Source organism: Cololabis saira, chromosome 11, assembly GCF_033807715.1.
Source record: "Cololabis saira isolate AMF1-May2022 chromosome 11, fColSai1.1, whole genome shotgun sequence".
Lineage (NCBI taxonomy): Eukaryota > Metazoa > Chordata > Actinopteri > Beloniformes > Belonidae > Cololabis > Cololabis saira.
In genome coordinates, this window is record NC_084597.1 from 6332448 (window position 1) to 6347813 (window position 15366).

Below are 15366 nucleotides of genomic sequence, written 5' to 3' on the forward strand. Positions count from 1 at the left end.
CAGCATTCACTCACTTTTACAGTTGACCAGCTGGTCTCAGAAGCAGAGGGTGTCATTAGTAAAGCACTTTGTTCTTACATCCCTCAGATAAAATTAAATCAAGAACCATCATTCATCTATATTGATGAAATCACATGAACAAGGCACTACTGTGGGACACTGTTCTAACATTGACTTCCTGTTTGTTTACAATGGTGTTACTGAGCAAGAAACTGAAATCAACAAAAAAGAAATAACTTTATTCAGAACAGAATAACAGAACAATGAGATTACGATAAAAACATAAACACGTTTACTAATTTACAACCAGAAGCAGAACTATTTAAAAAAAAAATAACATAAAACTGAACTTATTTTCAATTAACTTATTTCCAGATAAACACATTTTATTCAATGTGAACACGTTGGTGTTTTCTTAAATTACTCGATACGGCAAAAGCTGCCCCACACTGCTCACATCTGTACGGCTTCTCTCCAGTGTGAATGCGTTGGTGCCTAGTTAAAGCACTTGATGAGGTAAAAGCTGCCCCACACTGCTCACATCTGTACGGCTTCTCTCCAGTGTGAACACGGTAGTGCCTAGTTAAATTACTTGAGTTGGTAAAAGCTGCACCACACTGATCACATCTGTACGGCTTCTCTCCAGTATGAATGCGTTGGTGCGTAGTTAAAGCATCTGATGTGGTAAAAGCTGCCCCACACTGCTCACATCTGTACGGCTTCTCTCCAGTGTGAACACGGTAGTGCGTAGATAAATTACCTGATCTGGTAAAAGCTGCCCCACACTGATCACATCTGTACGGCTTCTCTCCAGTGTGAACACGGTAGTGCCTAGTTAAAGCACTTGATGTGGTAAAAGCTCCCCCACACTGATCACATCTGTACGGCTTCTCTCCAGTGTGAACACGGTAGTGCCCAGTTAAAGCACCTGATGTGGTAAAAGCTGCCCCACACTGATCACATCTGTACGGCTTCTCTCCAGTGTGAATACGTTGGTGATCTCTTAAATTATCTAATCTGGCAAAAGCTGCTCCACACTGATCACATAGGTGCGGCTTCTCTCCAGTGTGAATCTTCTTATGTCCCTTCAAGGATGATGAAGTGGTGAGTACTTCCTCACACTGATCACAGGGGTAACCTGTGGGCCTCTCTTTGCCTTTACGTTTCTGTAAAGAAAGAAAGAGACTTAGATCCTATTGTCGGTTGACCTGTCAAAAGTTTTTTCAGTTGTATTTAATAGCTTTCTATCATGGTGTTTGCAGTGAAACAACTGTTTACCGAAGCCACTTGAGATGACTGATCTCAAACTTTCATTAGAAATTTTGTCTTTAAAACAGTTTTGACTTCAGAACGGGATGTGAAAACTCAGTTTTATTACCTGACAAATGTGATGTCAAAAACAAGTCCTCATCAAGATAGATGACATAAAAACAAACATTTTGGGCTATAAACCAGCCCCAAAACAAGCTGCAACATGAGACAAAATCAACATTCCAGCAACCTGAATTTATTTGTTGCTACTTTCAATGAACATACATGACAAGCAGCATGAAGGCTTGTGGTCTTATATGTCAAATATGATTTCATTCACTCTTTCAGCTCAATTAGCTTATTTAAAAACACAAATTAAATTCATTGGGCATTAAAATTATGAAATTCATTTATAAAATTGAAAGTATAAAGTCCTTATAAGATCCAAATAGCTCACAGATGAACATTTGGCGACTGAACATAAACGGTGCAATAAAAAAAAATTAATTGGGAGTTATGCGAATGTGTGAGGAATAAACAAAGAAATTCGTTCAGTCAGTTATTTGAAAACACTAGTGCGGAGAAATCTTGTAGTTGTTAATGAACAGAGTACGGATCAATGTAGGTTAAAGTTATCTGTGTGCATTACATTTTTTTTGCTAAGGTGTTTTTTGTCATATCACACTTTGTCCTCTGACAGGACATAGTGTGGGAGATGCTTTTTTCCCCCTTCTTTCCTCGTGTCATCTTTTTCTTACCTAATGAAAGGGCAGTGCTGACACATTGGCTGAACCCTCAGGCACCAGCTCTCCATTTTCTATTGTTTTGTATGATTTATTTATGAAACGTATACAAATATACAATATACAAGAGGCAGTTTTATCCCCAATTCCCACCCCCACCCTCCCGTACAAGTAAAAACGAAATTAACACAAGTACGTGCATAAATGCAATAAATAAAAAATAAATAAAAAATAAAAAAATAAAAAAATAAAAATAATAATAAAAAAACAAAACACTGCTACTGCACTATAGGCTAATGTTCATGTGTGTGTGTGTGTGTGTGCGTGCGTGTGCGTGTGTGTGCGTGTGCGTGCGTGCGTGCGTGCGTGCGTGCGTGGGGGGCAGCAAGACTAGGTTGTCTAGATGTCAGGGTCGATCTCTAATTGGAGAGATCTGACATGATCCAGGAAGGGTCGCCATATTTCATGGAACTTCCGTTCGGAGAAACGAAGAGAGTATTTAATATTTTCCATTCTCATAAAATGCACGGCGTCTTTAATCCATTGAGAATGAGAGGGAGGGTAAGGGCGTTTCCACCGCATCACAATGGAACGTCTTGCTAACAATGTGAGAAAGGCAACAAGCTCAGCAAAGTGGGACGGCAGTGAAAGGCCAGTGGGTAGGACACCAAACAGGGTGAGTAGTGGCGAGGGTCGGATGTTGGCAGATGTGATGGCTGACAGGGAGTTAAAAACGCAATCCCAGAACGGAGCAAGGGTGGGGCAAGACCAGAGCATGTGACTGAGATGAGCTGGACCTAGATGACATGTCACAGTTTGGGTCGATGTCAGGGTATATATGAGCCAGCTTAGTCTTAGACCAGTGAACTCTATGCACCACTTTACACTGTAGAACTCCATGGCGAGCACAGATAGACGAGGAGTGAACCCTACTCAGAGCCTGCTCCCAGGTGGATACATGAATACATGGACGGAATTATGCCAAGGAAGACCAGGATAAAGTACATGTGGAAGATAATGAGAGCCCAATCTCAACCATTTCATTTGCAAAGCAGACCTTGCTGTCACCGGAGCACGTAGGTAATGCACGAGCATTTGAAGAGAAAGCACGTTGGACAGTTGAATGAAACTGACTCCCCTTGGTAAGATATTAAGCGTATTTTGGCTTTAAAAGAGAGCTTTAACATTATGCCTGACTGTGCCTGACAAAAGTATTTGTGATATATGAGCAGCTCTCCATGGCTGATGGTGACGGGTTTCAACAAATGGTACACCAGTTCAACCCAGAGTACGCCCTGCCATCCAGAACCCATTTCACCCACTTGATGGAGAAAAAATATGAGATGTTTTATTTTATAATCTTTTTTTATATAACACATTTGCCTGTTCTTAAAACATGAAAAATGGACAGAGGTTTATTTATTCATGGATTTTTTTCTATACTGACTGAGCACTGTGCCTGTCCCTGGTTTTAGATAGGATATATTTTTTACTTTTTGTATGAACAGCAGTGTTGGACCACCGCCCATGTGATTATGAAGTCATGTGTGATTATGAATTCATGTGTGATTATGGACTCATGGAGTGATTAGGAACTCATTTGAAATGTGTGATTGGGTGAACAGTCAGGCTTTGACAAAATTACCAGGCCGGATTTCGGACCTTCAACCGAAGCCTCCCTAAAGTTTTATGACACCTGCCACATGGTCTGGAGAACAAATGGAGCAATGGAAATTTCCACAGCCCAACTGTCTGTGGTCCCCTGAGGGGCGGACTGTACTTTTACGGTAGAGCCGCCTGCAAGGACTGTGTGAAGTCAGAGAATCCTTAAATACCGGCGGCTCCCCAAAAGAACTCTCCTCTCTCTTCTGTACCTCGCCTTCAAGTTTGGGGCTTCAGCTCCAGTTTTTTCGTCTCTTACCTTTTTGTTTTTTTCCTTTTTCCCTTTTTGCCCGTGCCTTTTTGCTCCCCGTGCAACGACCCGTTTTGAGTGGTCTCCAGTCCCGACTTTGGTCCCTCACAATTCCGCTCTTGCACGCGGACAGCCGTGACTCTTTCGCCTCCAATTAGCGCTGCATCTGCCCCGGAGCGCCCTGCTGGAGCGGCCTCGCCACAGTAAAGGATTCCCCCGGAGCATCCCAACGCAGGGATTCGGCCCACCGGCCGCAAAGAGGAGCCGTTAGGGGTCGCCACCGCTGGTAAACGGGTTCGCCCCCGGTCCTGCAACGCCGCTTGTGTTCCTTTTTTCAGAGTCGGACGGAGTGAAACGGGAGCCACCCGGTCCGCTTAAAACCGCAGACCGCGCCACGGATTGAAGTGCCTGAGAGCTTTAAAACCTCCCTTCCGAGGACGCTGCCACTTCCACTGGTCCGATTCCAAGTAAGAGGCAATTAGTGTCTGGGCAGATTTTAGTTTAAGAGCATTCTTGCGTGGTGTTTCATTTTGTTTATTGGGTTTCATATATTGTGTGACGCGTTGATTGTACTGTTTCCGCCTGTCACGTGAGCTTTCACCGCCGAGTGATCGAACCACGGCTCCCGGTTGAATCTCGGGCGGGTGATCTCAATCCCGACCCGACTCCCGAGTGGGACCCGTGGAACGATCCATCGAATCGGCCGTTAGAGCACACACCCGTTTGATTTTCACGGCCGTGGATGTGATCATCTGCAGCTGTGCATTTGTGTGATGCGTCGAGGATCCCGCAGGCAGGCCGGCGGTCGTCAGAGCACGATCCGCTCCTCCTTCTCTCCTCTGATTAAAACGGTGACGCCTCAGACTCGCGTGGCGGTTCGCCATTTTTACTCGTGGTCTGAGTTGCGTTGTCCGCCACTTTCCTTTCGGGTAGTAGCGTGACGTGGCCCGCCCTGTTGGCTACGTGCCCACGTAACCCGCCCCCTGGACTGCGTGTCCGCGCGACGTGACGCCACGCACGCACGCACGCACGCACGCACGCACGCACGCACACACGCACACACGCACACACGCACACACGCACACACACACACACACACACACACACACACACACACACACACACACACACACACACACTCGGAAAACCTGCATTATCTCATTTTCTGTCTCTGTTAAAGGGGACATATTATGAAAAACAAGTTTTTTCTTGTTTTAACATATATAAAGTGGTCTCCCTTCACCCTGCCAGCACAGGAAAGATGAAATCCCATGTATTTCTGCAAGGTCTGTGGAGCTCCGAACCCGGGGGCTCCGGGCTCGGGGCTCTATTAGTACCGTGATACATTTTTCTTCTGTGGTTTCAGATCTTTCAAGCACCTGGAGCTGTTCACATTCAGAAGACGCGCGGTCCTTCCTGAGCCAGCAATAGTGCATACATTTTATTTATATATTTTAACAATAAAGTTGGCATTTGTGAAAATTCAGTGTTGTGATTTCTTTACAGTTACATGATTCATTTGTCTTGTAACATAAGAAGTGAAATGATGAGGAATTGGAGTAAATAACTGTGGTGTACCTGTTTAGAATTAAATTCAATCTTCCTGTGTGAAGACGAGGTGACTAAAGGCTGATTTATGGTTCCGCGTTACACCAACGCAGAGCCTACGGCGTAGGGTACGTGTCGATTTAACGCAGAACCGTGGACACGCTTTGCTACGCAGCCGCTGCTTTTCTCCCCGGAGCGACGCTTTGTCTCCTCCCCTGCTACACGTCATTCAAGCAGCCAATCAGCGCAGAGCCTCATTATCATAGCCCCCCCCGCCCTGAAAATGAAGCACAGAAAAAGGCTTTAGAAGCGGAAAAAATAAAAACATGGCCCAGAGACTGAATTTTTGATTTATGTAGAAAAAACAAGCTTTAGATTGTTTTTAAGACATTCAAGGCCTGTTTAAAATATACAATACAATTACCCGGAATGCTGTTTTACCATCTGATTGACACTGGTGTGAATAAATTCTGATTGAAAGAAGTCGTCTTTGTTTATTACACATGCATTTGCCACGGATGTTGGGTGCCGGAGTGTTCGGATTTCATCCTTCATCCTTCTGTAGAATAATTAATCTTGAGACTGATTCTGTTGTTAAGTTATCATTTTCCTGGTTAAAGCTAAGATGGTGCCCCGAAAATAATAGTCATTTTGAATAATTCAATTTGATAAGTAATTTACTTTATTAATTATTAATAATTGTTGAAGGATAATTATTAACTTTTGATAACTGAACAGCACTGCATGTTGCACAACAGCGGCAAGTTGTAATAAAATATCTATTTTTCATTGAAGTACCCATCTTTCTTGTGTTTATTATCATTTTCCACATAATTAAAGCAACCTCATACTAAATTTACGAAAAAATGACTAATTATTCGATTAGTCGACTAATGGTTTCAATAGTCGATGACTAGTCGACTATTAAAATAGCCATTAGTTGCAGCCCTATTCCGGACACTCAAACAATGAGGTGAGAAGAAAAGCAGTCAAGTTGCTTAAACTAGTCATTGAGAAGTTTTCTGGAGATGTCAGCAAGTGGCAATGTTTCTGGAGCCAGTTTGAGACGGCTGTTGACAGTGATGTAAGCCTAACAAAGTCTGATAAATGTACATATTTGAAATCATTTCTGTATGGCACAGCAGCTGTAGTTATGGGACTTTCTTTATCAGACGAAAATTATGACAACGCAAAAAAAAATGCTTTTCAGACGTTTTGGTCATAAAGATCTTATCATAAATAAGCTTCATTTTACTCTGCCAGCGTCAGAGATGAGCCAAAGTGAGAAAGAGAGTCTCAACGAAATTAAAAGGAACCCTGGTTATTAAGACTTGTAGTCCCTAATTAGCCACAATTGTTCTCTTATACTAAAATATGTTGTTAGAAACAAGTAAAATAATCTAATTGCTTTAAAAATCTACAATGTTTATCACATATTTTGACCTGCGGGAGGCGCCATGTTTTACTTGCGCAATGCATTCTGGGGGCGATGACGTAGTTCGGTGGCTCTGGGAAGATAAGCCCCGTTAGTTTAACTGGGACAGGTATCTAAAACATAGATGAGCAGCACTCTCCCGGCCGTGGAGGCTGACGAGGGAGCCCATAAGACGTCTCGGTTCAGGCAAACTGGATCAAAGTTCTGTGATGCACGGGAGATCTGCAAAAATGATCAAAGTCGTGCGCATCTTACCTGTGCATTAGGCTCCTGCGTAGACGGCGTAGGGTACGCCGTAGCCTGCGTAGCCGTGGCTCTATGAGCCTGCAGCGCTCCGCCACCCGCTCTCCGCCCTCCACTCTCGCCGCCGCCGGGATGGAGACGCCGGTGGGCAGGATGCACGTTTGGGTGGGCATAGCCCACCCCTGCCCCCCCCTAAAACCGGCTTTGGTGCTGATGACAGACCAGAGGCTGAGGGGACTGGCCCGGGACTTTGACGAAACGGGAGGCGCAGACTTCGCTTCAAATAGGCAAGAACATCTTTATTTAATTTAATGACACCAGATCTGGCTGGGGTTTTTATTGTAGCATCGGTTATCTGCTGGTTGAAACGTGTGGTCGGTTAGTCTGTCTGAGTTTTATGGTGTTTTTATAGTTCATGCTGTATGGTGCGGTACTTTTTTTTTTTTTTTTTTACTTTTTTGTAGGTGCGCCGTCACCTTAATGTTTAGCTGTGTTTTGATCTGTGTTTCTGGTGCGCCGTCACCTGTTTAGCTGTGTTTTCATCTGTTTCTGGGTGTCAGAACAGTGTACGGGGGTTAGCAGGAGCCACCGTCTGACGTCACTACCCAGAATGTAAACAACAATGGCGACCTACGAGTTAAATTATATTTTCAAATTTTATAAAAACGAAGACATCAACAAGGTTTTTTATATCACATTGTTATAATTGATACCAACATTTATCTTTTAAGACCTACATGTCTTAATAGCCAGGGTTCCTTTTAAGAGTTGTATTTGATGCCTCCTCTCATGAGAAAAATAGCTGCTCACTAAACGAGTGTCTGCTTCTAGGTCCCAATTTAAATCCTGACCTTTCGAGCATTCAGATCATATTTAGACAATATCCAGTCGCTATAATGGCAGAGTCCGCCTTTGTGCAAATCTCCCTCCACCAAAGTGACAGAAACACACTACCATTTCTTTGGACAGATGACAAGCCAATGTCGCAAAAGGACATAAACGTAAAAACACTCAGGGTGACAAGAGTTCCGTTTGGAGTGTCATCAAGTCTCTTTCTGCTACTGTACGACACCACATAAAACAGCATGAAGAAGAAAATCCCGAAACTGTACAAACAATAAGAGAATGTCTTTATGTGGCGCAGCGGAGGAGCTGTGTGTAAAGGCCAGAGAAATACTGGCGAGTGCGGGAATTGAACCACAAGAACAAGTGAAAGATTCCACTCCATTAAAAGCTTCTGGGCCTCATCTGGAAAAGTGAAATGGATTAATTTGTCTTTCATGTGACAAATTACGGGAAGAATAAAAAAACTCAAAAAAACAGCATCAAGAATATTCAATCCCATTGGATTCTTGTCTCCATTTATTATTAGAACAGAAATCGTGTTTCAAAAGATGTGGGAAAGAGGCTTGGATTGGGATGAAGAGCTCCCGACAAATTTGGCTGCATGTTGGAAAGAGTGGTGCGAGGAGCTGCAAAACGTGAGTAAAGTGTCAATGAACAGACGTTATGATAAACAGTTTAATTAAATCGAAAATTCCCAAGAAATGCTAGAAATTCATGTGTTGTGTGCCGCTATAGGGGTGTAACAATATATCGTGCCACGAAATTTTGCGATACAAAAACGTCACGATACGTGTTGTGGAGGTGACAAAGTGTATCGCGATATTGGGTTATTAATATTAATCTATTGTGTTGACTAGAAACGCGCATCCGACCGCGCGTGCCGACCGCGCGTGCCGACCGCGCCTCGACCCGCGGACCAAAATCTTCCTCCACTCAGAAGAAACTAGTACCGCTTTGCGGTCCCATTTTGAGCTCTGAACCTTTACTTATGTAAGGCTGGTGTAGAGTTAAGCCTTACCTTATTAAATTAAACCTTTTTCGGGTCGTGAGTAGGATAAACACGGGGAAACTTCTGCTGAGTTCCAGTGTACTTTAATGTCCCTCAACAGTGTAGGATTTTAGAACATCAACACAGCACCTAGTGCCGTACTGTGGCGTATCACTCCGCCCAATCTAAAACAGACTAATCACTACAGATAAACTGACTAGTGTCATTATAGTCCCTGATTTACATCAGAATATAAAGAATATATTTATAAAATAATGAACCCTGAATTACCAAAATAACCTTCTTAACAAAAATAAATCTCCTCTTACACTTATAAGGTGAGCATGAATCAATCTTTTTTATGATGTAAAATTGTATGTATTTATTTACTTCTATTTATTTATTTAATTTTAGTTGTTACATTTCTGGAAAAGAAAAATGTCAAATCATACATGAGAGAAACTATTCAGTTTGTGGTAAAATATTTTTATTGTATGAAACTGAAGATCATAATGCAAACCTGACATTTACTTTTAGTTCAGTTTGTGGAAAATGGTTGGCCTGGCTTTCTCTTTAAAACTTAAACAGTTATAAAGCATTACAAACTGTAACAATAGGGCAAACGTACAGCATTGTTTTGTATTTTGTGTCTTTCAAATAAAAGACAATTTTTTCCAGTCATATGTTCCTCATTCAAGGTTGTTAACAAAATACTGCTATAATATCGTATCGTATTGTTATTGTGACCTCAATATCGTGTATCGTACCGTATCGTGAGATTAGTGTATCGTTACACCCCTAGCCGCTAGTGAACGAGCCTACTGTGCCGCTGCGTATTTATGCACAACCAAGCTGGATGGAACAATCACTGTGAGTTTAATCTCTGCTAAAACTGAAGTGGCTCCGCTAAAAAGGGTGACTTTATCCCAACTGGAACTGCCGGGAACTCTCATCTGTGCCAGACTTGGTAATTATCTGAGCAAGATCTTGAGTCTGAACAATGTTAAGTGTCATTTCTGGACTGACTGGATGATCACCATTCATTGGACCAAGAGCAAAGCAAATGGAATCTGTTTGTGGCTAACAGAGTAGCGGAGATCCAAAGTCTAACGCTGATGGAGAACTGGAGACATTGCATGGGAAAAGAAAATCCTGCAGATCACGGAACTCGTGCATTCAGTTCAGAGACACTTGTAAATGACAGGCTGTGGTGGAATGGACCGAGTTGGTTAAACTCGGGCAATGCAACATCTGCGCAGGAAATGAACACGCCTCTACCGGCTGGTGAGTGTGTAGAGTATAAGTTAGTTCTTTACTGCCAATGCCAATGATATTTTCTCCCAGAATAAAACATTTGTTGTCAAGTGTTATTTGATTTCATTTGGTTATATGATTTCAAAAGAAGTTTTTGGGAAAAAAATGTTGGGAAAAATTATAGTGTTGGACTTTGCAGACCACTTAAGAAATAAGATCAATGCTATTAGATACAGCATACATAATTACATACATAATTGGATCTTATTTGATCCCAGGGCGACATCTGGGTGATGTCTTGCCAATGAGCAAATGCTCTCCGTGCGACGTCTTTACGATTTAGGTTTGTTTCGTCAGCAGGAGACAGACGGGCCGAGAAGGAGCGGGTTCGTGGACCTGAACACTGACCTTCAGAGCAGCAGCGTCCACTTTAGTCCTGCTCCTGGAGTCCTGGCTCGGATCCCGGTCCATCTCCGGACCCTGGTTCTGATCCCGGTCCTGGATCTGATCCTGGTTCTGATCCGGGTCCATCACCCTGGCTCGGATCCCGGTCTGTCTGCAAACCTCGGCTGTAAGAATATCAAAATATATATGAAATAATAATAATAATAATAATAATAATAATAATAATAATAATAATAATAATAATAATAATATAAAATATCAAAACTATCAAATTATGCTACCCCAGAAATATTGATTTAAAATGGATTTGTAGTATTTGATCCTTCAAAATACACGACCCATGACATGAATTGCATTACACTTTGTGAACATTATACGATGAAGAGGGAAAAAAAACAATTCTATCACTTTATTTGATATTCATTCCCCTTTCATTAACCAGGCAGGTCATTAAGAACACATTCTTGTTTACAATGACGGCCTGGCAAGAGACAAGAGACACTTGGGAGAAAAGGAAGTGGGCTAGGGAGTAAAACACAGTAAAATTGTAGCTCTACAAAGGTAGAAAACCATTAGGTAGCATTTCTTGTACACTTTAGTATGGGCAGTTTTCTTGGTTGGAATACAGTTTAAACAAGGACGCGATTTTCTGTAAAATAGACATTTCCCCAGAGGAGCTGACGCCACACTTGCGAGAGGGTTTTGTGGACTGGAAGCAGCTGCGTCAGGCATGTTTGTTTGTTTTCTCCTTAAAAGTTTTTATAAGTCCGCTTTTCATGGGACAATACGGCACACCCATTTTTGTCCTGGCCCACCCAAAAAAATATTTCTACCTACGCCACTGTGTTGTAGTATACAGGCTGAGAAATACTTAAAGAAACGCCTGTTACACCCACAGAGTGCAAGCTGACTCATAGGGTGACATATTTTAGAAAATCATTAATTCTGAAAGAATAAAAAAAAAACGGAAATGTGAGTCGGCTGATCGTCAGTGGCTTTTACTGGTCCCAGTGTTAACTGAACTTATTTGGACCAATACAAATGACAATATAACAATAACAATATAATATCCAATCTAAAAAAAAAATCTCAATATTTCAAAATACGCTAATAACAATACATTCACTAAGTATTTCAATGTAAAATCAATAGGCTAATAGAATCACAATAAACATAAAATAGGTGGTTATGAATAAACGTAGGCTATTAAAAATGATCAATTCTATATTTATGTTATCTACCATTCTTATTATTATCTATAAAAAACAATGATATTATCCCCTTATGCCTTTAGTCACACAATTACATCAATAATATCAGGGGTGCATATCCGATGTCAGGATTGGGGGGAACACCAACGTGATTTTATTTTTTAATTTTTTGCCAATATGCAACTCATACCATGCCATAAATTGGTAAAGGCTCGCCAAAAAATACTGCACAGGGAATCATTTATTGTTTATTTGTCCTAAACAGCCAACAGTGTGTGTCACTGCTTATATTCGTAAATCATCATTTTAAGGATTTTGGGCATGTAGTGTCTACTCATCTCAAATTCTTCTCACCATCTTCCTTTTATCCTATGGGACGACTTTATGCACGATCAATTGATATATGGATGAAATATGGAGCCCTAAACAAGTTGTTTAAACTAACTGATCATGTTTTAACACAGTTATGGTGGTAAACAGTTCTAAAAAAAAAAAAAAGGACCCATTGCTAAGAGCACAATAAACACGGCCCAAGTTTACCCAACATCAAATTATTTACATAAATGTCCATGTTCGTTTTCATCTGTCATTTTCCAGGACTCCCTGGAAGAAGAGATCCTGTATCTTAATAGGCTAACTCTTCTTGTCTGTATAAATCTTCTTATCTGTATCTAGACCAGTACTGGAGTTGAGGGGGGATGAGGGGGATGGCATCCCCCCCTGAAATAAAAAGGGTCCAAATCATCCCCCCTGTAAAACTGCCATCCCCCCTTTCCATCCCTTATGTCATTTCATCAATGAATGAGGTTTTACTGCTATTTCAACATTTAGAGTCATCACCAGAAAAATAACACCAGAAAAATAACTTATTTGACAATTTTCACCTGTTTCAAGTAAATTTTCACTTGAAATAAGTAGGAAAATCTGCCAGTGGGACAAGATTTATCTTCTCATTACAAGCAAAACAATCTTGTTCCACTGGCAGAATTTTCTACTTATTTCAAGTGAAAATCTACTTGAAACAGGTGAAAATTGTTTTTTTCCAGTGATGAGTATTGTTTTAAGTGTAATAAGATTTTTTTACTGATTTTTTACTGAATGAGACATTTTAACTAGAAATAAGACACATATTATTGTTAAGATTTTGAGTTTTTGCAGTGATCCATTTTACTTATCCTGTGAAGGACAGAGTCATATTGATAAGTTCAGAAAAGTGTTTTTTATTGTTGTGTTTTGATGTATTTGATGTAAGCCCAGTGGATATTTAAAGCTTACAGAAGGCTGCATTTAACTGCTGCTATGTCATTCCTGCAGTATTTCTGCAGCTGTTTTGGTCACTGTTATTATTTGTAATATATTATATTATTTGTAATAAGCACAAATTATCTGTCCCCATATGATAAAATCCACCATCCCCCCTGATTTCTCTTTTACAACTCGAGTACTGATCTAGACAACTCATGGATAATACAACTTGACAATGAATTCATATTCATTCATTTATATAGTCATTCATTTAGAGAAGAGACAACAAAATCATGAAAATTATCAATAAAATGTACCCATGTTGCCCTAATCTCTCCCATTTATCCTCTTTGTTAACATGTGACGTGTTACAGCGTGCGCGCTGCCTGGTTGCCTTGGCAACGGTAAACTACAGCGCTGATATTCAGCTGGTGGGAAATTAATAACCGTTAGGAGAAAATTAATAAAACACAGAAAAATATAAACAACAAAACACTCTAAAATTATATCGTACTCATATATATGTATCAGTTGAGTCAGGCAAACGTCATATCCGACTCCGATTGACAGTTGTAACATTAATTTGACCAAAACCAACTCACCGTAACCGGCGAGCTGCTGCTTTAGAAACCAAACTAGTACAAATACCGCTGACTAAATACACGTTATAATGCGACAGTACACTAAATAAAAAGCTAACAATATTGACCAACTGTAGTAATGTTTATATAACATTTACCCACCTGAAAGAAGTCGGTTGATCGTCAGTGTCTTTTACTGCAACCAGTGTTAATATATAATAATAGGCTATATATTATAACGGCCAACTGAAGAATTCAGCGCAGCCACAGCTTTTATACCCCCAGCTGGTCTCGTGCCTTTTATACTAAAAAATAAAATAAGAAATTTTTAGAATTGAATCAGGGTGTTTGTAAATATGCAATATAAGAGCTATGTGTATAAAATAACATATTTAAGTGAGCAGGCAATTATTTATTGTAGCGGCCCGCTTTGCGGAGCCTTAAGTAATATCCTATGTGAAAAATTAAATGAAATTTTTTTTATTAAAATAAAATAAACAAAATTAAAATGAATAAAATAAAAATAAAATACCCTTCCTCTCTTTCTTCCTCCTTTTTATCTATTTATTTACTTTTCCTTTGTTTTTGGTTTTTTTTTGGGTTTTTTTTGCTTTGGGTTTTTTGTTTTCTTTTTTTTCGCCCCCTTTTTATTAATCTATTTTTTAATTTATACTGTGTAGCTTTAATACTTAAATATTACTTAAAATAATTTTCATTTATTTGTCATTATTTTGTGTGGATTTTTTGTTCTATTCTTAATTTTAAAAAAGGAGGTAGACTGTATATCTTTTTATTTGTTTATTCCTGTTCTACTGTGCCTTACCCCCTAATAAAATATTTTTAAAAAATAAAATAAAAATAAAATACCCTATGTGCCAGACTACTACTGCTGTTGTTATTGTTGTTACAGTATCTTTGTTTTATAAAGGGGAGGCATTTTCATAAGCCTTTTTGGCTTCCATCTCTCCTGCACAATGCTTAATTTGACCATTGTTTTTACTGTTTGTTCCGTTTTATGTGCAAATAAACTAAACTAAACTAAACTTTGATTATTATATACATATTACTTTTCATTCAAAGTAAGTTTTTAAAAAGAAATGTAACTTTGTCAGAGAAAGCTAAGTGAAAGGGTAAACAGCCTGACATCTAGCAGCATCTTTTGTGCCCCAGTGCCACACATCCATCTCCATCCTGCTCCTCCAGCATTAGTTTTTCCCCTATTATAATCTAATCATTTTAAAAAAGCATTCTTGTTCCTCTCCTAATTGAGTTGGCACTAGCCTCGCACATCTGTATGACCCGTCAGCGAATAACAGAAAAACATGAGTCACATGACAAATTAAAAGAGAATTTTATTTTTTATTTGTATTTTTTAATCATTTTCTAGTGTGGGATATTTTATTTCATTTTGTTTTAATTGTATGTATTATTATTATTATTTATTGCTGCGTATTATCTGTAGCGGCTAAGCCCAAAACTTAAAGCCACTGAGGGGCTGCATAGACAGGCTAGATTTAATTGACGCGCTTGCTGCTCTACTGAACTTTGTGTCTGATGAAACAAATGACCTTTACGATTCACTTCTTTTGTGATGTTCTTTTATTTATCACCTTTTCACCACTACCAAACAAAGTGACAGAGCGGAGCGGAGCAGAGCAGAGCGGTCAAAAAACTATATGCTCCTCCGTCTAGCAACACCTGCCA